The sequence below is a fragment of the Rhineura floridana genome, chromosome 2, assembly GCF_030035675.1.
Source record: "Rhineura floridana isolate rRhiFlo1 chromosome 2, rRhiFlo1.hap2, whole genome shotgun sequence".
Lineage (NCBI taxonomy): Eukaryota > Metazoa > Chordata > Lepidosauria > Squamata > Rhineuridae > Rhineura > Rhineura floridana.
The window spans coordinates 62,805,328-62,833,017 of record NC_084481.1 but is presented as its reverse complement, the minus strand read 5'-3'; the positions used below and the strand labels follow the sequence as shown (position 1 = coordinate 62,833,017).

Below are 27,690 nucleotides of genomic sequence, written 5' to 3'. Positions count from 1 at the left end.
TTCAGATCCTTCTGGTAGGGGGCAGTCAGGAGACAAGTGGACTCAGAAACAGTGGGGCACTATCTGTATGATGGGCTGTTCATTGGTAGGGCAGATTTTGGGGTGCATGTTAGCACCTGAGGTCACAGCTTATAGTATGGATATGTAACTAGGGGGTTCCCTTGAAAACTGGGAATATGGAGGATCCTGTCCCATTGTTCACCTTTCTGGGTATCAAGATTGGCTCTTTGCCAGTGCTCTGTCACGGAACCAGATGGAGAGATTTCGCCACCTGAAGCCGTGGGCCAAGGCTTGGCCGGACGTGGTCCCGCCAGATCTGTGGGAGATTGGCAACTTGAGTCGGAGTTAGCGATAAGCCTGTCCATTGCGCCCAGTACTATGGCCAGCTACCAGAGAGCAGGTAGGGAGCTATTGGCTTTCAGGGTAGAAAGGGGTTACGTACAGCAGTGGCCCATCCCAGTGGAAGACCTCATAGAGTTTTGCGTGGAAGGCAGGAGGAAGGGCCTTGCCGTTAAGACTATTCGAGGTAAGCTCTCTGGCCTATCCTTTCTGGCCAAGTCCCGAGGTTTGCGGGACTTTTCTTATGACTTCTGACTTCTAAGATATTGGAAGGCTGGGCAAGGGAACACCCCGCCACTTCTGATCCTCGCTCCCCTATTCACCCAGAACTTTTGCTAGGGCTCTTGTCCCAATTTGAACGTATATGTTCATCGTCTTTTGAGGCCCTGCTTTTTCATGCGGCCGCACTTACACTGTTCTTCGGAGCTTTTAGGATCAGTGAGGTGCTGGCGGGGTCCAGGACTGACCTATCCTCCCGTCCCCCTTTTGCTGTCTGACTTTAGTTGGAGGGAGGGACAGGCTACCCTCCAGCTGTGCTGGTCAAAGACTGATCAGCGCAAGAGGGGACATATGGTGGTTCTTTCCCCCTCACGGAGGCACGGAATTTGCCATGTAATAGCATTGGCTAAGTTCTTAACAGTCCGTGGACAACAGCCAGGATACTTATTTGTTCATAAGGATGGCCTCCCTCTTTCTAGATTTCAGTTTTGGGCGGTTACTAGGTTAGCTCTTGGGCATATGGGACTCGATCCCAACACGTTTGGGACACATTCTTTCCGTATTGGCGCAGTGTCTACGGCTGCCTGCTTGGGTTATTCCCAAGGCCAGTTACAGTCCCTGGGCAGATGGCGTTCCACAGCCTATAGGTCCTATATTCGGCCTTTTCAAGGGGTTCCAAAAACCAGTTTGTGACTTGTTTCTGTCACTGTTATGAGTTTCCATTGTTTGTTTTGACAGGCCGCTGGAAGAGAGACGAAAGAGTGCACATCCTCCTCTGAGGCCATGGTATGGTCTTTTGGGCAGGCCGCAGGGCGGCGAAGTCGCGTGTGGGCAAGCAGCTTGGGCTTAGCTGGTGGGCTAACGTGCAATGGCTGGGCCGCTGTGGGATGCGCTGGGACGTTCTCCTTCCAGCGCTCTTCCAGACGGCAGTAGTTCGGAATGCGCCACAGTTTTTGGTCATTCACCTGGGAGGGAATGACCTTGGCATGTTGAAGGGCAGAGCCCTTATTGAACAGGCGACTGCTGACGGCAGTAGTTCGGAATGCGCCACAGTTTTTGGTCATTCACCTGGGAGGGAATGACCTTGGCATGTTGAAGGGCAGAGCCCTTATTGAACAGGCGACTGCTGACTTCTGGGCCATTATGCAGCATTGGCCGGGGGTACACTTGATTTGGTCTGATATTTTACCCCGTAGGCACTGGAATTATATGGGTGACCCTAGTGGGATAAATAGGACCCGCAAAAAAGTAAATAGGCAGCTCCGTCTTGCTCTATTGGACTCTGGTGGTTTTGTCATTCACCATCCAGAGATAAGGCACAGTAAGGTTGAGCTATATCGGTCAGATGGCATTCATATGACCGATGTAGGTAATGATATCCTTTTAGAAGACCTGCAGAGGGGCTTGAAGGACATCTTGTCTGAATGTGGGGTAAGGGGTGACTAAACAGAGGTTTGTCCCCTTTCTGTGGCGAGGAAGTGCGGGAAAGGTTGAAGGTGAACGGCAGCTAGGTGACACCTTTAGACACCTTTGGAGGTGATAGGCGGTTCCGGAGGCCTGCAGCTCTGGGTTTTACGGCCTGAGGGCAGGATACGGGTCGCCTTTGGGGCCAACAGGTCTCATCCACCCAGAGTTTCACGGCACCGGGGGAAGTGACGCAGGTTGGCCTCCCTACGCACAATTGGAGTGTGGTCAGGGCAAGGGGTTGACAGATTGCACCCCTTTGCCCGACAGGGGTTTGGGTCGCCCGAATAGCTGCAAGCAGGCTTTGCCTGACTCACCAGTTGAATCCCGCACTTATGTTCCCCTTTGCAGGTTCATTGTCATAATATGAATTTGGTTTAATAAAGTGGCCCATTATTTAACCCATCATATTGTGTCTGCGTCTTATTTCACCCCTGGGTCGCAACCCCGCTTCGCACCCGGGACTTACCGGTTGCGGGGCGTGTTTGCGGCCCGGGTGAAGCCTGAGCCTCCATGCCTGGAGAGGACAAGCGCGCTGGCTGGGGTGACACAGTAACGGCGCACTTCTAGAGGGGGCGGGGCATATGAGCTTATTTAGGCTCGCGCCATCCGCCCCCTCTCCCTCTTCATAATTGTGGCACCCGCCCTACCGTCCCTCTGCTGCAGTGTGATTCATTTGGTCGCCTCCGGGGCCGAGTAGGAATTTTTGGCTTGCCTGCGTTTTAGCCGGCAGGTTTCTTTTGCCTACTCCATACTGTGGTTAGCAGGAAGGGCATTCAGGGTTAGTACGGGTGTTTTTTCTGTGGTTATTAGGTTGATTTGGCTGTTTGAATTTAATACTTATTGGTCGCTTTATTGAGGAAGTGCGGGAAAGGTTGAAGGTGAAGGGCAGCTAGGTGACACCTTTAGGCACCTTTGGAGGTGATAGGCGGTTCTGGAGGCCTGCAGCTCTGGGTTTTACGGCCTGAGGGCAGGATACAGGTCGCCTTTGGGGCCAACAGGTCTCATCCACCCGGAGTTTCACGGCACCAGGGGGCGGTGACGCAGTTTGGCCTCCCTACGCACAATTGGAGTGTGGTCAGGGCAAGGGGTTGACAGATTGCACCCCTTTGCCCGACAGGGGTTTGGGTCGCCCGAATAGCTGCAAGCAGGCTTTGCCTGACTCACCAGTTGAATCCCGCACTTATGTTCCCCTTTGCAGGTTCATTGTCATAATATGAATTTGGTTTAATAAAGTGGCCCGTTATTTAACCCATCATATTGTGTCTGTGTCGTATTTCACCCCTGGGTCGCAAACTGATGGCTCCAAGCCAAGTCTCCAAATCATCTCACCTAACAGTTTCATATAGATGTTGAACAGCATGGGATTCAAGATGGAACACTGCAAAACCCCATTGGCCAAAGGTTATAGGATAGAGCAGTAATTCCCTAGCACCATGTTCAGGGACCTACCCTCGAGAAAAGACTGGAACCACCAAAGAGTGGTGCATCCCAGCTGTATTCCAGCTAGGTAATCCATAAGGATACTACTGTCAATGGTGTTGAAAGCTGCTGAGAGGTCCAAGAGAATCAACAGGATTGCATTCTTCCTGTCTGTCTCCTGTGCAGATTATGTACCAGGGCAATTTACCTCTCTGCTCTTACAAAACTGGGCCAGAAGCTATACTGTTAGGATCATTTTAAAAAATTAATATACTTACAGTAATGAATTCTGAAGGCTCCTTCTTGGCACGTGATAGCAGAAGAAGACAAGATGGGCTAGCCTTGAAGTCTTGATGAGAGAGGAGGCGGCAATGCTGGCAAATATGTATCTCTTCTTTGATTATCTCAATCTGCTAATCTTCCCTAGCAATTGAGAAGCAGAGGGAATTATGAAACCCTGCCAGCCACTGTTGTGTCCTGTCCTATCTATATGACTATCAATCTATCTGTTTATAGAGATGACAATATCAATATGGTAAGTCCTTCAACTTTTCTTTGAGGGTCAGAAGACATCAGAATTCCCATCAGCAGTGTCACACTCTCAGTGGACCCAACTCAAGTTGTGAGGTGTGGATGACTAAGCATCAGCAGTCTGAAATGACAGTTCTCAACATGATCCTCTTCTAACCTCAGATTTCAGTGTGTATCAATGAAGAATAAACAACAGCGGAATTAAAACTACTACCTTGCCACTTAGGTCTGTTATTCCAGATTAACACACACACACACACACGAACACAATTTTTATCAGCAGGAATATATCTAAACAGCCACATCTTTGTATCACACAGTAAGCTGGAGTTTGTACCTTTTGCACATCCCATGCTGGTCCTGTATAAGTCCAAAATTGGATTCCATCTCCTGACAGCCTTTCAGCATATTTGTTTTTCCCCCTGCAAGCCTTCCACAGGCCAGCATCCATTGCAACTAAATTAGGCCTTTTTCCTCCCAGCATGACCTAAATGAATCTACTTTAGGTGAATCCTAGGTAGTTAAACGTTTGCTCGGTTCTAATAAAATAGCAACATCCATGCCAAATTACTAGTGCTCTGTCCCAGATAAGATTAGCAGTTCATTATCCATGAGGTCACAGCTACAGTCACAGTACTACACAAATGGCACAGAAGCGATACTTTCACCCAGAGCCCTAGAACTAAACAGCATGATACCTTAATTTGTACTATTAGTGGTTATAGTGGCACATGGATATTACAAGGTGGGGAGCTCACATGGCATCTGTCAGACATATAAATACTAGAATTTAATGCTGGCATGGTCTCCTTTATTTCCTCCTCCTCCTTATCATTAACTCAGTCCCTTACTATTATCTGAAGGTAGAGGTGGCAGTTTTATTTACACAATCTAACGTTTTTCAAACTGTAAGCATTAGACCAAAAACAGTACTACAAATCAATACAGATGAAAATAAAGGGTGATCTTGTCAGCAGGCAGGCTTTCTATTGTGGGAATTACAGCTATCTCCAGCTGAGAATGTACTAAATGCAGCCATCCATACTACCTGTGACAGAAGGGCTGACTTCTCAACTGGTGATTAATACCATGTTCTGCTCTCACCTGCTCACAGTGCTCGTCTTGGCTTGCTAACCCAAGATTCATTGCCAGACTATCTTGGATAGTGCAGAAGAGTGTTCAGTCCATTTGTTAGACTCCCTTTATATGTACCTTTACTGCACAAGGCCCACATTCCTTTCTGGGCAACCTTCCAAGGATCACTTGCCCATGGTGGGCGGGCTCAGAAGCAAAAATGGGCAGAGTAACGGATGCAAATTTTATCTTTCTACAGTAGACTGGTTTCTGCGCACACTCATACATCCCTTTCTATCCTCCATCCAGGCAAGGAAGAGGTAAAAGACCAAATTTAAGGACACATTCCAGCCAGGAGAAAACACTCAAGGACGATGTGAAGCCAGTGAGAAGCACAGAGAGACATCCAAGGGCCAGACAGAGGGGCTTGGAGGGCCATATTTGTCCCCCAGGCATGAGGTTCCCCATCCCTGCTATACTGACAGAGTTTGTGCTGCTCCGTGTGTAGTTGGAGGCAGTATGCTTCCAAATACCAGTTCCTGGAAACTGTAGGAGGTGAGAGTGCTCTTGTACTCAAGTCTTCCCCTAGGCATCTGGTTGGCCACTGTGAGAACAGGGTGCTGGACTAGACGAGCCATTGGCCTGATCCAGGTTATGTTCTTCTTATCTTCTGATGTGGTTGTTGGAAGCGGGGCAAGAGCAACTCCTGTTTTGTTATTTTGTTTAAGCTCCAGAGGGAAGATAGGGCTAGGGTCCTCCAGATGGATAGGCTTTGTTTACCTTTTACCTGTGATGTTCTGACTGACTTCCTTCTGTCGCTAGACTGTGAGGCCTTTAGGGAAGCTTACCTGCCCCTCCTCCTTCCGCCCTTTCCATTCCATTGTCCTCCGGCTGACCAGGAGAGAGGAGCATCCCTTTGTCTCTGCTCTCTCTCCGAGCATGGGGCTGACTCCTACACCTGGGAGTTATGCCTCCAACTTAGCTAGTTAGTTAGAACTACATATGCCTTTTCTATCTACTATGTATTTCTCTAAATAAAGTCTCCAGTCTCAGTGATGCTGTTGCAGGGTAAAAGCCTGCTTTCTTAGGCAAACACATGTACACGCTGGCACACTCACATTTCTCTGCTGCTGTGGTGCTGCTTTTAAATGAAATTAAGCAACACAACTACACACAGTGCAACAGTGGTCATATATTCTTATGTGGTCAGTCCCATGCTGGTCCCATACCCATGTCATTTGGCTTCCTGATACATTTCTATAATACTCAAGCAATGTTATTTCCAAAAGGGCTGGACTTCATTTAATGTGCACTGTTCTTGGAAGGTATAAATGGCAGCATTCTTTACACACTCTAATATGCCAAAAAGATGAACCATGTGAGCAGAAGTTGTTACACATACCCAGACTTGTTAGGAGGCAGTGGCAACCAAAACCATAACAAGATATATGTAACATATCAAGTGTGCCGTACTTGAAATTGAAGGCATGGGACTTTTAAATCCAACTCACACATTAATAGACTCCATATTGGTCCTACAGAAACAGGCTAATAGTTACTTGTTTGTACAATCATGATTCAGAGACTATTATCTTCAGATGACAATCCCTACACGTATACAGATGGAATTCCTGAGTATAATGCATCAACACCCCCTGTTGAATATTCCACACCATTTACAGTGTTTCTCCATAGAATTATGACCTCTCAGCCAGCCCACCTCTCATAAGACCATAAGAAGAGCCTGCTGGATCACACTAGTGGCCCATCTAGTATAGCACACAGTGGCCAACTAGATGCCCAAGGGAAGCCAGCAAGCAGGACCTGACTGCAAAGAGCACTCTTCCCCCCCCCCCCGTGGTTTCCAGCAAATGGTATTCAGAAGCATACTGCCTCCGACCAGGGAGGCAGAGCACAGCCATCATGGCTGGTAGCCACTGATAGCCTTATCCTCCATGAATTTGCCTAATCCTCATTTAAAGCCATCCAAGTTGGTGGCCATCATTGCCTCTTCTGGGAGCAAATTCCATAGTTTTAATATGTGCTGTGCAAAGTAATACTTTCTTTTGTCTGCCCTGAACCTTCCAACATTCAGCTTCATTGGATGTGCATGAGTTCTAATAGTATGAGAGAGGAAGGAATATTTTCTATATCCACTTTCTCCATGCCATGCATAATTTTATACACTTCCATCATCTAAACTAAAAAAGCCCCAAAGGCTGCAATCTTTCCTCATGGGGGAGTTACTCCATCCCCTTGATCATTTTGGTTGCCCTTTTCTGAACCTTTTCCAGCTCTACAATATCCTTTTTGAGGTATAAAAACCTGAACTGTACACAGTATTCCAAATGTGATTGTGCCATAGATTTGTATAACAGCATTATATCATCATCAGTTTTATTTTCAGTACCTTTCCTTATGATCCCTAGCATGGAATTTGTCTTTTTCACAGCTGCTGTATACTGGGTCTACATCTTCATTAAGCTGTCTAGTACAACCCCAAGGTCTCTTTCCTGGTCAATCACCACTAGTTCAGACCCCATAAGCATATATGCAAGATTAAGATTTTTTTGCTCCAACATGCATAACTTTACACTTGTTTAAATTGAATTGCATTTGCCATTTTACCACCCATTCACTCAGTTTAGAGAAATCCTTTTGGAGTTCTTTATAATCCCTTTTTGTTTTAACCATGAACAACTTAGTATCATCAGCAAACTTGGCCACCTCACTGCTCACCCCTAACTCTAGATAATTTATGAATAACTTAAAAAGCACAGATCCCTCAACAGACATAGTAAGTAGAACCTGCAACAAAAAGTTGCAGTGTGAAGCGCAGTTGCCAGGATATTCCATTCTATTCTCCATGTCATCCGGTTCCCATTTTTCCCCAATAGCCAGTCAGCATTCCATGTCCACTGAACATGCTCACTCTTCATTGTTCTATGGTCATCATTCTCCCCCCTTCAGATTACTTCTAAACAAATTAATGGGAAATGGAATGGACTGCCTTCAAGTCGATCCTGACTTATGGCTACCCTATGAATAGGGGTTTCAGAGGGGGGTTACCTTTGCCTCCCTCTGAAGCTAGTCCTTCCCAGCTGTCTAGGGCCTGCTCAGCTTGCCACAGCTGCACAAGCCAGCCCCTTCCTTGTCCACAACTGCCAGCTGGGGGGCAACTGGGCTCCTTTGGACTATGCAGCTTGCCACAGCTGCACAGGTGGCAGGGCACGTAACCCCTGGGCCACTCACTGTGAGGGTGATTTTTAGCTTGTTGGAAGTGGGGCAAGAGCAACTCCTGTTTTGTTCTTTTGTCTATGTTCCAGAAGGGAGATAGAGTTAGGGTCCTTCAGATGGATAGGCTTGTTTACCTTTACCTGTGATGCTCTGACTGACTTCCTTCCAGCTACTAGGCTGTTATGTCTTTAGGGAAGCTTACCTGCCCCTCCTCCTTCTGACCTTTCCACTCCTTTCTTCTCCGACTGTCCAGGAGAGAGGAGACACCCTTTGTCTCTGCTCTCTCTCCCAGCCATGAGGTCAACTGCCACAGCTGGGCGTTGCACCTCCAACTTAGTTAGAACTAGGTATGCCTTTCTATCTACAATGTATTTCTATAAATAAAGTAGCTTTTCTTATTTTACTAAGTCTCAAGTCTCAGTGATCCTGATGCAGGATAAAAGCCTGCTTTCATAGGCAAACGCACGCACACGCTGGCACACTCGCATTTCAACATCCTCTGTTCCTCTCTGCTGCTGTTGTGCTGCTTTAAACAAATTTAGTAGCACAAACACACAGAAACATAGCTAGCCCTTGACACCCAGGAGACACGAGCGGGGATTGAACTCACAGACTCTGGACTCCCAGCCAGGCTCTCCTCCCCACTGTGCTATACCAGCTGTGTGAAACAAATTAATAATAACTTTAAAATGTCCTTCTGAACAATTTGGGTCTCTCCTGGCCTGCTAATACTCCCCCCTTGTGTGTGGAATCTGTTAATTGTGCTGTTTTGACAGTGACATTAAGAGAATTGAGATTGTAATATATGAACAATAACCCTGCTATTGTTTCCATTATTTCTTATTCCAGAAAGAAAGGCCAAGAATCTTAATATTGCAAGGGTATTGGACTTTGAACTTTCAGGTTTCAATTTTCTTCAACTTTTCATTTACCCTGTGACATATGAATAAATCAAAGACTGTTGTTAAATCAAAACAACTGATATGGGAGAGAGGGAGAGAGAGGAAAAGGTTAATAAGGGATAACTGCTTATTCTTTCACATGTGATTGCTAAACTAGAAGGCAGCCAATGATATTAACATACCACAGGCTTAAGCTACCTTTAAAAATATACGCTGTATTTAATTCACCTATAGGACTCATCTGTTATTAAAAGTAAGAAGGTGAAAATGTGTGATTTGAGTTCCACCTAAATTATACAGTATATACAGTCTTTAGGCTCTGCTAAGTTCCTTTTTCAAAATGGTCCATGCTTCCTTCTGTGGTAGAGTTGCCAGGTTCCTGGCCTGAGACTGATCCTGTATCTTTAGGAGAAGAGAAAGTCAGCCAAGTGCAGGTGTTTTTGCAACACTGTAATGAGAAAACCCACAAAGTGGAATTCTCCCTTCCCCCTGCACAACTTTTAAAGATACAGAAGACCTCTTGGTTGCCAGGCCCGGCCTCCAAGAATTCCACCTTGTGGTTTTTCTCATTACAGTGTTGGAAGAACACCTGCACTTGGCTGACTTTCTCTTCTCCTAAAGATACAGGATCAGTCTCAGGCCCTGAACCTGGCAACTCTAATTGTACTGTAAGTCAGCTATACAATTGTTTTTAACAAGTGCCTGGACAAGTGCCTGTTTGAAATTCTTTGCATTTGCCATGGGGAGGAGGATTGCACAAAAGAGCTTCCAGGGAATATCTTCCTCACAAAAAAGGAAGGGAAGGAAAGAAAACTGGAAGCAGCAGCTTTTTAGGACCCAGGCTGCTTGCTGCTGCAACTTCTGCCTGCCCTTTGCTCACCCTGAAGCCATGGCTTTTGGTTCATGTCTCTTCTGCTGGTAAGAGAGGAGAGGAAGGCAGAAGCCACCTCGAGCTTTGTGCACCACACACACACACCCCATTGTCATCTCTCACCCCCGCAGCCAGTTCTTCATGTCCATTTTTCTGCCGCCTCCTTGCCCTCTGGCTCTTTTCTCCCTCCACTCCTGTCCATTTTTAAACAATTATTTTCTCCACCCCGTCTCACTCTCCATTTCCTCCCTCATCTCCTCCTAAGCACCCACAGAGCACGAGGGAAGAGTGATGCTGCACAGAAGCCCAATTGGAAGCATGTGATTTTTATCCACAAACCAGAGGACCAGAAGACTTCCCCTGCTCTCCCCCAAGTAACACCCAAAAGTAACTCTGGAAACATTACAGTTACAGTTTAAAAGTAATAAAGTTACTACTCATTCTATTACCAGCAAAATGTAATGAAGTTACCCACTCATTACTCAAAAAAGTAATAAATTAGAAATAACTCATTATTTGTAACGAGTTACTTCCAACCTCTGATTCCACTACAGCCACAAAAAACTGCTCCTCCTGAAACTGCTCAACAACATGCACTTGGGATTTCAGTACTTGTGACCTGCAATATTTTGCGAAGTGGTTGCGTTTGCCACAGTTGTAACAGACCTTCCCAAATGCAGCACACTGTTTCTGACCATGCTGCCTGCCACAGTTTCTGCAAGCTTGGCTGAAGTCCCTGTTTCCTTTCTCAGGAGCTTTGTTAGGTAGCTGTTTCACTCTCTGATCTGGCTTCTGCTGTCCCTGTTGCCGCTTGCTTAATGCATGGACAGTCCCCTCAGCTGGCCTCAGTTCTTTTGCTTGGGCTCCCACTACCTCTGCTGCTATTTTGAGAGTTTTTTTCTAGTGTGAGGTCGTCTTCATGCAACAGCCTTTCCCTTATTGCATTCTCCCTAATGCTACAAATAATCCTGTCTCTGATCAGACAGTCTGTTAGGGTCCCAAAAGCACAGGACTTGCTAAGGATTTTCAGCTCTGTAGCATATTTCTCTATACAGTAGGGGCCCACTTTTCAGTGGTCCACTAATATGGGGGCTTTCAGTTAGAGTAAGGCCCCACTCTTACAGCGCTTTTTCCGCTTTTACAGAATTTTTGGGCATCGGGCACCATTTTATTGGCAGAGTTTTGCTTTTTGGCGGGGGTCTGGAACATAACCCACCATATGAGTTGAGCCTTACCATACTTCTATCCATTTTCTGCATGCACATAAGGAATCTATGCCTTTCAAAGGTTTCATTTCTTCAGGGTATACAATACTCAGATTTTGCTATTACTGCACTGAACTTCATGTTTTCTCCCTCTAGTTATAAATCTTCAATGCTTCCTCACCTACCACATGTAACAGTATTGATGATTTTACTATATCAAGTTTCCCTTCAGCCCCTGTGGCTGCCAGATAGAGTTCAAAACTTTGCTTGAATTTTCTCCTGTTTTCTGCAATATTCCCAGACATATTCAGGATTGATGGAGGTTGTAAAAGTTCCATAATGACCTTTGTGCTGAGGAAGCTAGTGGTTCTTCTGCTGTTAAAATTAGACCAGGCAGGCCTCTAGGTGGGGTCCTTCTTTCCTACAGCACTCAGCTACCCCAAGGCAGAAGAAAGGTACACATTGCTTCAGAAGCCTTATAGCCTCCACTTCTGACACCATGCAATATGTTTGGGTTCAACATATAGAGCCAACAGTTAACAAGGTGGTTTTATTTCAAAGTAGTTACAACAACATTGTGTTTTCTCCTCAAGCTCCTCCAGTCAGCCAGGCTCCACCCCCTCACTCCATTTTTCAGGGGTTATATCTAAACTCCCATCCCAGTGTTTCTTGTAAGGAAATGTCTCTACAGTACTACAATCACTACAACTTATATTAGCAAGATTTCAAATTTCCTCTCTCCTCTTCTTTCCAAATACTATTTCTCTGTAGGTTTCCATAGAAGTTACCACCATCTTTGAGGCTGAGGACCAAGTTGAGTATTCCTTGAGGAACACCATAAATGTAAGCATGCAGAGTTCATTGTAAGGCAGTGAATAACAAACAAGAGCTCTAACTCAATGCAGTGACCCACCATTTATTTTCCCCTCCACTAAACATACATTTCAAAATGATGCATTTACCTACAACCTATAAACCACAGTTACAGAAGTTGAGGCTAACCATTTAGAGCTTGTTTATATTTGTAGGTGCTGGTAGACGAACCAGGGAAGTCATGTTTTAAAAGTCTCACATCAGTCATGAACCTCCCCCTTGTGGTCTTAAAGAAATTAGCATTCTCTACTCCAGAGAACACCAGGCCCATGGGCCAGTGGCAGGCCGGCAGGCCTCTCTACGGGAGGGCCCCGCTTATACGGCAGGTTCCCTTCCAGACCCCCGCCGTAAAGTGGAAATCGCCATAAAGCGGAACCCAATTGAATATAATGGGGTGCGTTACGTGAAAATGCAGCAAAAGTGGCAAAATCGGCTTTAAAACGGGGAATGAAAGCCACCGCATTAGCGGAACGCCAGGAAGCGAAGTGCCGGGAAGCGGGGCCCTACTGTATCTATCTGGCCCTCAGAACTCTCCCTAAGCTAGGCTGCAGCCCTCACTAGCCCTGTTTTACACCCAAAGTGTCTTTTGACTAGCTAGAATGTGTTCTTGGACTCTGCTAATGCCTTTTGCTTGTCACAATGGAGGACAGAGAGGGGTATGCGAGTATGTGTACAAACTAATGTACAAAGGTAAAAGTAAAATTTACATTCGTTGCCCCACCAACTTTTGCCTCTGACCTCACTCACCACTTGGGATAAGGCATAAATTCTATTCAGTTCACATTTAAAGCCAAATCTATCAAATTCACACTCTCTGAAACAATGTGAGAACTGGAACACAGCCATCATTTGAAATTCACATGTATCCGAATTTTCATCCTGCATGGTTCCTCCAAGCTAAAATATTCTTTTTGGAGCCCATTTCTCCCTCTTATTTTGTTGCTGTGGATGCTTGTGGTTCTTTCCATACCCTTTCTTTTTCTATATCTTGGCTTGCAGACATTAAAAGCAAAAGCTAGTGTGGAATGAAGTACTGACAGAGAGGAGCTGCCATGTTGAATGGGCTATTTCCCTCCTTTCCACTGGGAGGGTGGAACCTTGACCTACCTCACTTTCAGTCAATCACGGTCCTAGAGAATCTTGAAAACTGTTTTGTAAGAGTGATTGCTTCCACCAAATATTTGCTGTATGCAAAATCTGAGACAATTGTTGTTTGTTTTCCTTTTGTTTTTTAAGCCTAATAAAGGGCAAATGCATGTGCAATAGCCTTACTAGTAACTCAAATGTGACACAAATAATGCAAGAATAATTACAATGACCTTTAGCTCACCTCAGATTTAAACAAAGGTTAAGCTTCCCTTTAGTAAAGCAAATATTTTCTGTGTAGTCCAATAACAGCAGACACCTGTAGGAAGGAACCAGGATCTATTGCGAAACTGAACTGAAAAATGGTCATGATGTAGCTGCTAATTTCTAAAGACAAAAGAATGCAGACAGCTTAGAGTAAACAGCAGTCAGATATTCTGGCATCTGCTATGATTAACTTACCTTGCAATGCGCTTCCCCATATATTTTCAAGGAATTGTTGCTTGACATCTCTGTCCAGGCACAGTCACAGAAAATGGGCAAGACAAATCCTGAAAATAAGAAAACTGCATCATCTTGTTCCTTGTTAAAGCTTGTAAACAATTTATATTTTCATCCTTTAGGTTAGAATGAACGCATAGTACTTTAAGTAATTAGGGCTCAGATACTGAGTCTTGAAAAATAAACTCACAGAAGAGTTCACGACATTGCCCAGGAAATGGCTGATAGGTTTTATTTAGTTTCTCATGCTCCAAGGTTTAGTAGTTGACCAGATAAGGGCCAGGTGTGCTTTGCACATTTAATTTGTTTAGTCTGCAGCTAATTCAAACAGCACTTTTAACTCTAAAACTGAGGCTGTCTTTTACAATAAAATGCTTCAATTGAATATGCCCCCATTTAGCTGCATAGTTTATCATGGAAGGGGACCTCCGCTATCTATTTATGTTGGGTTTGTTTGCATACAGTTTGCAAATCCTTCTGAGGAATTCTTGCTGTATGTTACATCTCCCTGGTGTGCTTTAAGTACTGAGCAGATGTTACAGTATTTTGATATGGTCCTTGATTTTTTGGACATTAGCTGCTTCCTTCCCTGCTTGTATTTTTAAACCATGTGTACAAATAAGTGTAGAGATTCACATTTGAAATGTAGGAATTGCCATACGCATTCTTCAGACCCACCATCCACTTTTCTTATTACTGTGGAGCTGTCACTTTTGTATGAACAGAGCTCTGGTCACTTCCAGGCTGTCACAATTTTTGCCTGGGATCCAGTCACAACTTCAGGTTGTGCAGTTATAGTTGTTTTGGGAGGTCTTTTGCAATAAACTTGCTTCCCCAAAATATTGGACTTTTTGCAATAAGGAAAGCAACTTGAAAATTCACTGGAAAGTGTGGGATAACACTTGCTTTGACACAATATTATCTAACCTCCCCACGAACAAATCTGAATGAATATTAATTAAATAGCAATTTTGTTTACTCTCCTTGCAAACAAATCAGGATGAATGCTCAGTTAATAGGTCACCTGGAAGCACCCTCTCTGTCTTTAACTGCCACATGATTATCTATGCCAATGACAGAGAATCTGTGGCCCTCCAGATGTTGCTGGATTACAACTCCCATAATCCTTCACCATTGAACATGCTGGCTTGAGCTGATGGAAGTCCAACAATATCTGGAGGGCCACAGATTCATCACTGCTGATCTAGGCTCTGGTAAATCCAACCTTGATTACCATAGCATGTTATACAGGGCACTGCCTATTAAAATTTCAGCAGATGGAGAATATGGCAGACAGGGCATATTTCATGAATAAAGGAAGATCTTCCCTGATTTCCAGTTTGCTTTTCTGGTTTAGTCTATAGTGCTCTAAGTAGTCTGGGGCCATAATATTTGCAACATCAACTTCTGAGCCTACTGGTTAACTGAGATCTTCTTCTTAGGTATGTTCTTGACTTCACAGGACTGATGGGGCAGGGGTGACATTCTGCTGGAACACCCTCACCAGGCACATTGACTAGGCACATTCATTACTACCTTTCAGATGAGATAAATAGGATCCCTATAACTACAGACCCATCAGCCTTTTGTCAGTGGTGGGTAAGATTTATGCCAACCTTTTAAATGTGAGTCTCAGTGACTGGATAGAGGAGGATAACATACTGGGTCGAGAGCAGGCTGGCAGAAGGGGGCGATCTACCATTGATCATTGTCTAGTACTAAGTCATTTAGCGGAGAAATATAGGAGTCCTATTGGGAATGGATTATACGCTGCCTTTATGGATCCAAGGACTGCTTTTGACTCCATCCCGAGAGAACTACTGTGGGCTAAACTACATCAGTCATCGATTGACAAGCGACTTCTCTTCCTGATCAGCCGTCTATACCAGAACACAACACTTCGTGTGCGGTGTGATGTGGATAGCTGTCTGACTAACCCCATCTCCGCCACAAAAGGGGTACGACAGGGTTGTGTCCTGGCTCCTGCTTTATTCAATCTTTACCTCAATGATCTGAGCAGTTATTGTCTTGCGGAAAATTCCCATCCTCCTAAACTGGCTGATATCGAGTGCCCTCTACTGCTTTATGCAGACGATGCGGTATTAATGTCCTTCTTGAAAATCAGCCTTAAATGCCTGTTGCGAGCCTTTATGTCTTATTGTATTAAAAACTCTCTCACCATTAACTTTGCCACGTCAAAAATCATGGTCTTTTCCCAGCGCTCTGTAATACCCCCTTGGACAATAAATGACCATAAGATTGAACAGGTCAGACAGTACAGGTACCTAGGGGTCCTGTTCTGCTCGTCACTCTCATAGTCTGCACATATACGGGCTGCAGTACAAACTGCTTATCACACCTCCAAGGCCACTCTTCGATTCTTCTTTTCCCAAGGTGGCCAGTACATCCAGGCTGCCCTTCAAATCTTTAAAGTCAAAATCCTCCCACAGCTTCTATATATGGAGTTCCGTTATGAGCTCCTAGTTTCAACACAAAAGTAGAATCGATACTATCGAGTTTCTTGTGCTCCATATTTGGAATGCCTCGCTGTGCCTCGGCAGCTGGCCTCCAACTTGAAACCAGACTAAATTCTATCGAATGTTCTGCTTGGCTGCAAGCTTTTAGATTCTGGACCAAAGTAGCCTATGCTAGCCCGTCTCTAGGCTATTTACATCTATTGTAATTTGGAAAGACTCCTACTCCACCTTATTGTCCAAAAATTTCAGTGAGAAAGTAATGCTACTTGGCTTATCACTGGACCTACTTTCCTCTATGGATCTTGAATCAGGTAACTTTACTATTGGCCAGTGCATCAAAGATATGGCCCTCCAACATTCAATCGCCAGTGCTCGCAAAACTTGCTCCCCTCTCCACTTTGGTCTCAGCTCTCCTTTTCCTAACCGTGCAGCCTACCTTGAAAATCTGACCATTCTGGGTTTCCGACATCTGTTTGCCAGGGCCAGATTTAATTGTCTCCCCTCGGCATTATTAGAGGGCCGCTTTCAAGGAATTGTATATGAAAAGCGATTTTGTATCTGCAAAAAGGGGGTGGTCAAAACAATTGCACATGTTCTCCTCTCCTGTGATTTATATAAAGACGCTCGTGCCAGATTTATTTCTCCAAGTATAGAAGCTTTTCCTGGTAGATCCACAAAGTGTCTCCTGATTCATCTCATGTCTGACATTGATAAACATATCACTGAATCAGCTGCTCAGTTTTTAATCATAGCCCAGAGTTTATGTAAAAAGGTAATTTTATCTTAGACCGACTATATTAGGACAATGTTTTATAATTGCTGATCCCGTCTTGTCTTGTCTTAGTTATCTTAACTTTTTTTTGACTACTCAATTGTATATCGGGTCAATGACCGCATAATAAAATTTGATTTGATTTGATTTGATACTACCTTTCAGATGCCAAGGTAAGTCCATCCTCTTGCCCAAGCTTCTAATGACTGTTTTTATTTGTGTTTTTACTTTTTTTTTATAATGATTAATTTATTTCCTCCTGCCCCTGTTGACTGGTTATGATATTGATATAGCAGAACCTGTAAGATACTGTGAGGATATTTTTGGTGGAAAGGTGAGATAAAAAAATGTATACATGAATAATCAGCAAACAAATAAATAAAAGCTGTATGGCAGGCAGAAATTAACAGGTGAAGTTTTCCCAGCATAGAGATGAGAAAAGCTTTACCCATTGATTTCTGCCTATCATGCAACTGTTAACTTTATATCCAATAAACATTTGAGAGACTTGCTGGAGGTAATATTCATAATATTCCTGCGGTCATGGATGACACATCCTGTAATAGCTTTGCAGACATAATATTAGTCATTATCACTTTGATACTGACTAATGTTGCTATCAAATTCTAATCAATAATTCCAATCAAATCAGCAGATGCCATTTCTGTCTTTAACTGTACATTGGTTTTTACATGTAGTAATCATGAGCACATGTTCCTGTCTATCAGGGATGCTATAAAAAGCTAGTCAATGAATTTACACCCTGTTACTTATTCATGAATGAGTTGTTCCCCTGAATTTTAACAGGCTACGCCTTAAACTATTAGCTGTATATCTGCTTTATGTGATGTTCCTACATAAGCTGGCAGTCCATCAATTCAGTGTCCATACATTTCTCTGAAAGCTATATTATAATTAGAGCTTAGGTTAATACTATTCAGTAATCATAAAACAGACATAAAATAATTATAACTCATTTAGTGAAATTAGAAAAACAGCAATTATTAGACTCCCATTGTGACGCTTTGCTGTGAGGGACAGATAATCTATCTGCAAGATGTACTTTAAGAACATCATTTTGGAAGAAATAAAATGCAATGAAATACTGTTTTGTTTGTGTTTTAAAGAAAGCTTGCACTAATAAATACAAGCAGAGCAGTCACAAGAAATGGATGTTCCACTGAAGGAAGAGAGACTACAGATTTACAACCTGTCTTTATAATACTACCTCACAGACTAGGATGGGTCTAGACAATTGTTTCCTAAACTTTCCCCCCTTTTAAACAAAGTTTTTAAACCCTCTCTCACTACAATAGCTTTGGGACACTGGCATTACTCCATCCTGCAGGCAATTTTAACTCTCTTACCCTCTTATCAAAATCTTTATAGCTAGGGATGGATGGAACTGTCAGTTTTGGTTCTCCCAGTTTCTCGTTTTTCCAGTCTTAAATTCAGTTCTCCACATTTCCGCAGCAATTTGAGATTTTTTTTTAATCCTCATGAAAATTCTCAGGCATTTTAGTGAGGATTTCTCTTAATAAACATTTTTGTAGACAGTTTGACTAATGTACACATTTGTGCAAGCAATTTCTCATAATATAATGCATTGTCCAGGTTATTTTCACTCAGATATTCATTTTTATGCACACTTATGCATTCTTGTGAACATCAATTGGCATACTGCATTGCAAAATTCAAGTAAGTGCAAATGTTGATGGATGGCTGTGTTCGGTTCTCATATTGTTTCAGAAAGTGCCTATTCAATAGATTTAGCTTGAAATACGAGCTGTATCAAATTTCTCACCCATCCCTATTTATAGCCATGTGGTCACAGCCTAGTATTTCTAACCATGTTAACTGCCCAACCTCAGGTCCATTGTATTACTATAGAAGGTGAGGCCACCATACAGTGAGAATATAGAGCTTCACTGATACAAGAGCAATAAGCCAGGCAGTGTTAGTTCTAGGAATTGGAAACCTTCAGACAAGGCAACCACACTGTCCCCCCACCTTCATCTGGAACATGTGTAGCTGCCTAAAGCAAAGGCCTTCAGTACTGGCAACTGAAGTACTGAGTCCAGCATACCTGAGGGCAGCAGGCTAGTTTAGGGGTACAGGAGAGGCCACACCAGCTCACTCATCTCTATTCTCCAACAAAGAGTAATGGCCAGAGCTAAGGGGGAACAGCCAGGGGGCTGCTGCTGCTCCCTCCCAGCATCTGCTCTCTGAAGTAGTCATCCCACTCTGCCTAGTGGTAGGGCCAGTGGAAGCTGGACCATTAAGGGAAGTGGGGCACTGCCCTAGCAAGCTCAGTCTGCCCTCAGCCAGCCCCCACCTGCCAGTCTTCTGCCTGGCCTGCCTAAGGGGTGGCACTGCTTACCAATTTCCTCCTGCTCCTTAATCTCAGTGTTTTCTTGGTAGAACTCAGCAGGGAGGAGGATGGGGACAAAGCCAGAATCAGTTGGTTCCGCCTGTCATTGGCTTGGACTCCACCTACTTTGGGCATCCTGACATCGGCCCCACCAGTCCCAATGGGCACCAGCCATCACTGGGTAGGGCCACCTCTGCTTCTCATACAATTCCTCTGGTTTTTATGCGTGTCCTATGAAGAGTGAGAGGGGCCACATTTCGGGAGCAGTGCTAAGCCTCACTACCCACTGAGGCCAGCCTTTGCTCTTTGCCACATGTAAGCACCACACAGGCTGAGATGTGACACTTAAAATGACAGAGCATTTCCCCAAATAAATGTGCTTATTTTCATGGCATAAAATCTGCTCCAAAATGTTCCACCTTCTGTACCACCATGTAAGTTATGCTGCTTAATGAAGAGGTGGAAACAGACTGCAGAAAGAACATATTTTGATTTGGGAGGAGGTAGAGAGAATGTCTGGTTTCTTCATTAATCTGATTGTTAAGGTGACTGGTTACATTCACTGTTTCCTCTGAAACACAAACAAAAGTCAAGTTCAGAGAACTATTGCCTCTGACAGTTATGAAAGTCTGAATGAAAGACATCCTCCAGAGAGTATGCTTCTGTCACTTAAGCAGATTACATATTTTTCTGCTTTAAAAAAAAAACATTATTTTTCTTCTTGCAATCACCAGGGATCAGAAAGTACATTTAAGGTCACTCAGGCTATGTCCAGCTCCAGACAGATTCTGTTAGAGTCAGGTTTTTATGATGACAGCATGAAATTTTTGGAATACACTAGTGACTTCTGTGGCCATTGTTAGCTTGTCATTATTTTATTTTTAAAAGGGAAAAACCATTTTATTTTCTTCCACTGTGGATGTCATGTAATATTTAATATTGTAAATCTGTAGGTTTTCTTTATGTTATGGGACAATGTATATTATATTTATATTATAATATATCCATATAATTTCACCTTGAAAAGTATTCTTTTTTCTCATACAGAAGCATATTTTTTAAATTTGTTGGAAAATGACAGGACTGATATGGCATACTGGAAAACAAACAATAAATCATAAAACTGGCATATTTTACTTTTTTCCAGTGTCTCAGTGTGTTCCTCAAGCCATTTTTTGGGATAGAGGGAATCTATATCAGTGAGCTACAAGCTCACAGTATGGTATGTAGCCATTGTTTCTGACTGTCTAGTTCAACACTATAAAATATACAGAGAAGTGAAGGGGAAGCTATGAGCCTCTAGATGTTGCTAGACTTTAGCTCCCACCACCCCTGACCATTGGCCCTGCTGGCTGGGGATGATGGGAGATGTAGTCCAACAACATCTGGAGGGCCACAGATTGTTGGACTACAACTCCCATCATCCTTGGCTGTTACCCAGGCTGATTGAGATGTATGGGAGTTAGAGACCACCAGCAACTGGAGGGCCACAGGTTCCCCTACCACACTGAAGATGATTGCTTCTAACCTTTTCCAAGTCTCTGAAGCTGGGGAGTATCATAATGTTTTCAGACAATACAATTTAGCTTCCAGTTATAAAACAACACCAAACAGTTTGGGGGGAAGAAAATGGTTTTTATGTAATTTCCTTGTAATAAAGCTCACCCCTCCATACACATAGACACACAAACATTTTACTAACAGCATCATCCTAAAAATGAAATATGGGACAACACACTTTCAATTTACTTATTTAGGTCAGGGAACTATAAGATATTCAGAGCATGAAGTATCAGAAGATCCGCAGGAAAACCTAGGAAAGCATAGAGTGTGGGTTTTATGAATTTCCTTGCTTTTGTTGACTTTGGGAGAACTTTGGTATTACTGTAATATTCTTCCTAGGATTCAATATCCTGTACATTTTAATAACTGAAGAGAAGTCTAAGATAAACATGTCAAATTTAAACATAATTCTTCCATGGAACTTCTCACATGTGATTCCAACATAAAGATTCCCCTTTTGCAGGCAGAAAGAGATTTTCGTGTTTCCTTCAGCTCTCTGGAATGGCAATCCATACTTGGACCTCTTCAGACTGGTGCTTTCTTTCTTTCTTTCTTTCTTTCTTTCTTTCTTTCTTTCTTTCTTTCTTTCTTTCTTTCTTTCTTTCTTTCTTGTTGAGGTTGTATTCTACAACATGTCAGTGATGCAATAATAGTGCATTTGTGATAGATTTCTACTGTATTGTCCACACATCATTTAACTTTATTTGTTCTTCTGTGATGCTTCCCAAATGTTATCATATTACGGATGTCTGGAGGGGCACTCTTGCACTATAGTACAACAAAAGCAGGACAAAAAATAAACAAATAAACTAGAATTCTTGTGATGTAAAATATTCCAGGATTTCAGAAGGGAGTTATGGGTCATGCCCTGATGGGAAACAGAGCAGTATATCTGCCCCAAACATTTGCATACACAAACAGTATTGGAAGCAGGATCACATATAACAGCCCAATACTATCATGAGCACAAATCTTAAATTAAAAAAGGACCAAGATGGCTTGGTCCTTGCACCAGTTTCTTCCTGGGCCACCCACCATGAAATCTATTCACTTCTTGGCCAACCTTGGCCTATGTTAACCTGCACAGGAGGAGTGGGGTTTCCTGCACTTTTGACCCCCTCCTCCACATGTTCCCTGTGCTTGGCAATAGGGGCAGAAGACTCTATGTACTGGCAATGGGCCCTCTGCTGGTATATGGGCCTCTGTGGATGCTTGAGGGTGGCCTTGCTCTAAATGCATCCTGGTCAGCTCAGCAGGTTCTTCTCCCCAGAATTCATGCGGCCGTAGTCTTTGGTTTTACTGCAGGGGTGGGAAACCTCAGGCCTGGGGGCCAAATGTGGGCATCAAGCTCTCTCTTTCTGGCTCTTGAGAGTAGGGTTGCCAGGTCTCTGGCTTTCTGCTGGAGTCTCCGGCAAAAGGGGGCCGTCTCCGGCCTCCGGCAATACTTTATTTAAAAAGGTGGATCTCCGGTTTTTCATTGGCCCTCTCAGCCACGCATGCGTGATTGACGCATGCATATGTTGGGCTGTGGAGGGCCGCCTTCCCGGCATTCCTGCCCTTTGTCAGGCAGGCTCAGGCAGGCCGCCGCCGCAGGGACTGCACAAGGAGGACTTCCGACTTGAGCAGCCGCCGCCCCAGGGACCCCCCCAGCAGCAGCCCCTGCCCGCTAGCAAGCGGTACACAGGCAGCTGCAGAGCAGCAGCAGCCACATCGCCCACCAGCCAGCGCCCACACACAACTACTACAGGTGAAGGGTGCTGGACGTGGAGCCCCCGCCCACAGCCGCCTGGCTGAGCATTGCGAGGGCAGCCTCCTGGCCCACGTCTGCTGCCATGTCCTGACATGGGCTCCGTCCAGCTGCCGCCCCTGGGACCCCCCCCAGCAGCAGCCCCCACGGGAGTCAGAACTTGGGACGGAGCTGTTGCTAGAAGATGGCATCCAAGCCGGCTGGCCTGGCAGCCCCTGAGCCGTGAAGAGGCGGTGGCAGCGAGGCTGGGCCGGCTCCTTCTTAGGCGCCTGGCCCCGGAGCTAGTTCCCCTGCTCCAGAAAGGGCATCTGGCGTCTTCACCCTCCTGCTGTGGGCGCCGCAGCTGGCTGGCAGCGGCTGCGATGGGCCCCCAGCCTGAGCCCCATTGCAGCTGCTGCCACCCAGTGGCACCCACAGCAGGAGGGGTGAAGACGCCGGCCACCCTTTCTGGAGCAGGGGAACCGGCTCCGGGCCTAAGAAGGAGCCGGCCCTGGCCGGCCTCCACTCCTGCTGAGGCTGGCAGGTGCATGCCATCTCCTAGCAACTGCTGCCGAGATGGGGCCCACGTGGCCTGTCAGTCTCAGCAGGAGCAATGGAGGGCAGGCCGGGCCGGCTCCTTCTTAGCCCCTCTGCTCTGGAAATGACGGCCGGCGGCTTCACCCCTCCTGCCGTGGGCGCTGCTGGGCGGCAGCGGCCACAATGGGGCTCAGCAGTCTCTGGCTGGGGGGGCCCATCGTGGCTGCTGCCGCCCAGCAACGCCCACAGCAGGAGGGGTGAAGCCGCCGGCCGTCCTTTTAGTTTTTTTTTTCCTTAATTTTATTCAAATTTTCAAACACAAAACAAAACAAAAAAGAAACAAATTAAACAATAAAATAAAATGTTGACTTCCGATTTGTTGCAGATCAGTTATAGGTCTATGATATATAACAATATAACAAACCTGTCTCTTAATATATTACAAAATCACTTTCCTCCAGTAGTTATCTTAATTAATCATCAAATCTCATTAACATCACTTTATTCTTTCCGCAAAAAGTCAAAGAGAGGTTTCCACTCCTTGAGAAATATATCCATTGATTTTTCTCCAAATAAACATATCAAATTAATCCATCTCATCAAGTCTGCTAGGTCCAGTAATTTCAATAGCCATTTTTCCATTATCAGTGTTAATTCCATCTTCCAACTTCCATCCTTGCACCCATAATAATCTTGCTGTCATAATCATAGTCATATAGTAAGAGTCTGATGGGAATTTCCTTCATCACAAATATTTCCTTGCCATCAATTCTGAATGTGTTGCTGAAATATTGTTGTAAAGTCATATCTCTGTTCCTCTTTTTTACGAAATGCACTAGCACATCTCTTGAGAGTTTTTCCATTGTCACATATCTGGAATTAATTCTATAAATTTTCTCTATTTCAAGTTCCATCAAATCATTCCAGTCCAGAAATTCCATCGAAACATTGATAGCTTTATCTCTGATATCTTCATCAATTTCTCCAGGGACAACGCCGAATTCCAAACAGTAATCTTTATCTCCAGGATCCACAGACTCCAAATATTTTTCCAGTTCTACACTTGATATATCTGTTCCAATCTCCAGGACTTGCATCCTCCCTTTAATTTTTGCCATAAAGTCCAAATCTTTTTCCAATTCCACATTTGATATATCTGATCCAATTTCTAGAATTTGCTCCTTCCCTTTAATTTCTTTTTCGTATTCTATTGCTTGTCCATCTGCTTCTTTTCTCATATAATCCTTTATTTCTTTCAGCTCCTGTTTCACTTTACCAAATTCAGTTGCCATCTCTTGTCTACTCTGTCCCAGTTCTTGTTTCATTATCTTAATCTCATCCATTATCTTCTGAAACATATCCAGAGGGGAAAACCCTTCCAGGGGTACATCCAGGGTCTCTGCCACTTCTTTGATTGTCATTGTTAAAGCCGAAGAAAAAACCTTTCAAATTTCCAATATAGCCACAATTCCCAAGCAAAGAGTAATTTGCTTCTTTTTCCAGCAATAAGGGAGTTAATATTCCAGGCCTGTTGACATCATCTGGCCAGCACAGTTCTTATCTCCCGCACGTCCAAGAATGCAAAACAAATTTGGTTCACAGCGCCGAACAATTAGTAACATACACGAACAGCAGATTCGTCTAAAGAAAGTAGTCCGAGAAAAAGTAGTCCCAGACATATATCAATCAAATAATCATCTAAATCAGATTTTCTCTTCGGGTAAGTTGCCCCTCATCCGTTTTAATCTTTATAGTTTCCAAATTCAGGCCAGCTTTTTGCCATAAAAAATAAGATAAGCTTTTTAAATTTTCTTTCCTCCTCCTTAATTCCTTGTATAAAAGAGAGAAATGTAACTCACCCAGGTATCTTGATTGCTGATTCTTAAACAAATCTCTTTTACTGTAGTAATTTAAGCCAAATGATAAGATTAGACAGAATAAAGCTCGCCCGTTGTGGATCGTTTAAAAGAAAAAAAGTCTCGCTTTTTTTCAGCCCAGCTTGCTGGAAGTCCTAACTCCGTCCTCGGCTGCTAGGTATGCCTTCTTATCCCAGGGAATTCCTGATCAATTCCAGCCACCAACAGCCCAATGAAGTTTCTGTGGATAATCTTCGGTTCACCCTTGCCTGGGAGAACATTTATACCAGTCAAAGTTCCCTTTTGACTGATTTTAAACTGAAAAAAGCTTCCTCTGAGACAGAGCTCATCTCAGAAGCAGCCACAGGCGGAGCAATCCTTCCGGGATGTCACCGGCTGTCCTTTTTGGAGCAGGGGAACCGGCTCCCGGGGCTAAGAAGGAGCCGGCCCGGCCTGCCCTCCACGGCTCCTGCTGAGGCTGCGTAGGCCCCATCTCCTAGCAACTGCTGCCGAGACGGGGCCCACGTGGCCTGTCAGTCTCAGCAGGAGCCGTGGAGGGCAGGCCGGGCCGGCTCCTTCTTAGCCCCGGAGCCGGTTCTCCTGCTCCTGAAAGGACGGCTGGTGGCTTCACCCCTCCTGCTGTGGGCGCCTCTGGGCGGCAGCGGCCGTGATGGGGCTCAGCAGTCTCTGGCTGGGGGGGCCCATCACGGCCACTGCCGCCCAGCGGCGCCCACAGCAGGAGGGGTGAAGCCGCCGGCCGTCCTTCTTGGAGCAGGGGAACCTGCATTTCCATTCATTTCTGTGCTTTGCAGTGTGTAGGAGGAAGGCTATAGGTAACTTCTAAACTAGATTATTGTTGGCCACAGACTAAAACTTCAAATGCCAATAAAAATGCAGTATAATATAATAATCTGGGATTAAGATGTTGTGTTGAATATCTGTTAATAATAATAATAATAATAAATTTAATTTATGTGTCGCCTATCTGGCCAATGGCCACTCTAGGCGACGTACATACAATAAATATAGCAAAATACAATACAAAAAATACAGTGTAATAGTATAAATTATAAAACAAACAATACATAATAGGAGGCATGTAAACAAAAAATATTAAGCCTCCCCAGAAATCCCAAAAGCCTGTTGAAAGAGCCAGGTCTTTAAGGCCTTGCGGAACATATTCAGTGAAGAGATGTGCCGAAGATCTTGTGGGAGGGAGTTCCAGAGGGTGGGGGCCGCCACTGAAAAGGCCCTCTCTCTAGTACCCGCCAATCTAGCTGTTTTGGTTGGCGGGACTGAGAGAAGGCCTTGTGTGGCCGATCTTGTTAGGCGGCATGATTGGTGGCGTTGTAGGTGCTCCTTTAGATAAACTGGGCCGAGACCATATAGGTATTTAAAGGTTAATACCAACACCTTGAATTGGGCCCGGAAAACAACTGGAAGCCAGTGTAGATCGAACAACACTGGCGTGATGTGGTCCCGGCGATGACTGTTTGTGAGTAGTCGAGCCGCCACATTTTGTATAAGTTGTAGTTTCCGGACCGTTTTCAAGGGTAACCCCACGTAGAGCGCATTACAGTAATCTAATTGAGAGGTGACCTGGGCATACACTACCAGTGGGAGCTGATGAACAGGAAGGTAGGGTTGCAGCCTACGTACAAGGTGTAGTTGATACCAAGCTGCCCGGCTCACAGCTGAAATCTGAGCCTCCATGGACAGCTTGGAATCAAGTACAACCCCGAGGCTGCAGACCTGGTCCTTTAGGGGTAAACTCACCCCATTGAACTTCAGGTCAACAGTTCCCAACCTTCTCTTGTCCCCCACGAGCAGTACCTCGGTCTTGTCAGGGTTCAGTTTCAGCCTATTTCTTCCCATCCATCCACTCACGGACTCCAGGCACTTGGACACGGTCTCCACAGCCAACTGTGGTGAAGATTTAAATGAGAGATAGAGCTGAGTGTCATCCACATATTGGTGACACTGCAGCCCAAATCTCCTGATGATCGCCCCCAGCGGCTTCATATAGATGTTAAATAGCATGGGACAGAGGATAGAACCCTGTGGCACACCACAATTGAGAGGCCAAGGGTCTGAAACCTCCTCCCCCAATGCCACCTGTTGGTACCTATCAGAGAGAAAGGAACGGAACCACCGTAATACGGTGCCTCCTATTCCCAATCCCTCTAGGCGATATAAGAGGATACTGTGGTCGACAGTATCAAAAGCCGCTGAGAGATCGAGGAGGACAAGGAAGGTGAATTCTCCCCTATCTAATGCCCTCCTCATATCATCTACCAGAGCGACCAAGGCTGTTTCAGTTCCGTGACCAGTCCTGAAGCCCGATTGGTATGGATCTAAGTAATCCGTTTCATCCAAGTGTGTCGACAACTGATTGGCCACCACTCGCTCAATGACCTTGCCCAAGAATGGTAAATTCAAAATTGGGCGAAAGTTATTAAAAACTTGGGGATCCAAGGAGGGCTTCTTCAGGATGGGCTTTACAATTGCCTCCTTGAGGGCTGATGGCATCACACCCTCTTTCAAGGATGTGTTTACCACCGCCTTGATCCCCTCACCCAACTTCTCTCTGCATCTCATGATGAGCCACGATGGGCAACGGTCAGTTAGACAGGTGGTAGGCCTTACAGTTGAGAGCACCTTGTC

At 44.7% G+C, this 27,690-nt stretch overlaps 1 long non-coding RNA gene across 3 annotated transcripts in view; it reads right to left on the bottom strand.

Moving 5' to 3' along the window:
* The window catches only part of LOC133376530 (uncharacterized), a 28,421-nt gene extending 23,254 nt beyond the window's left edge, over positions 1-5,167 (bottom strand). Inside the window, exons 1-2 of one of the 3 annotated variants that reach the window (XR_009760508.1) lie at positions 5,080-5,167; positions 3,723-3,867 (exon numbers count right to left, since the gene is read on the bottom strand). This is a non-coding gene — a long non-coding RNA (uncharacterized LOC133376530). Of the gene's footprint in view, positions 1-3,722; positions 3,868-4,312; positions 4,737-5,079 lie in introns of those variants that run through there. The other 2 variants (XR_009760507.1, XR_009760506.1) reach the window with 2 other exon arrangements.
* Positions 5,168-27,690: the final 22,523 nt, after the last annotated feature.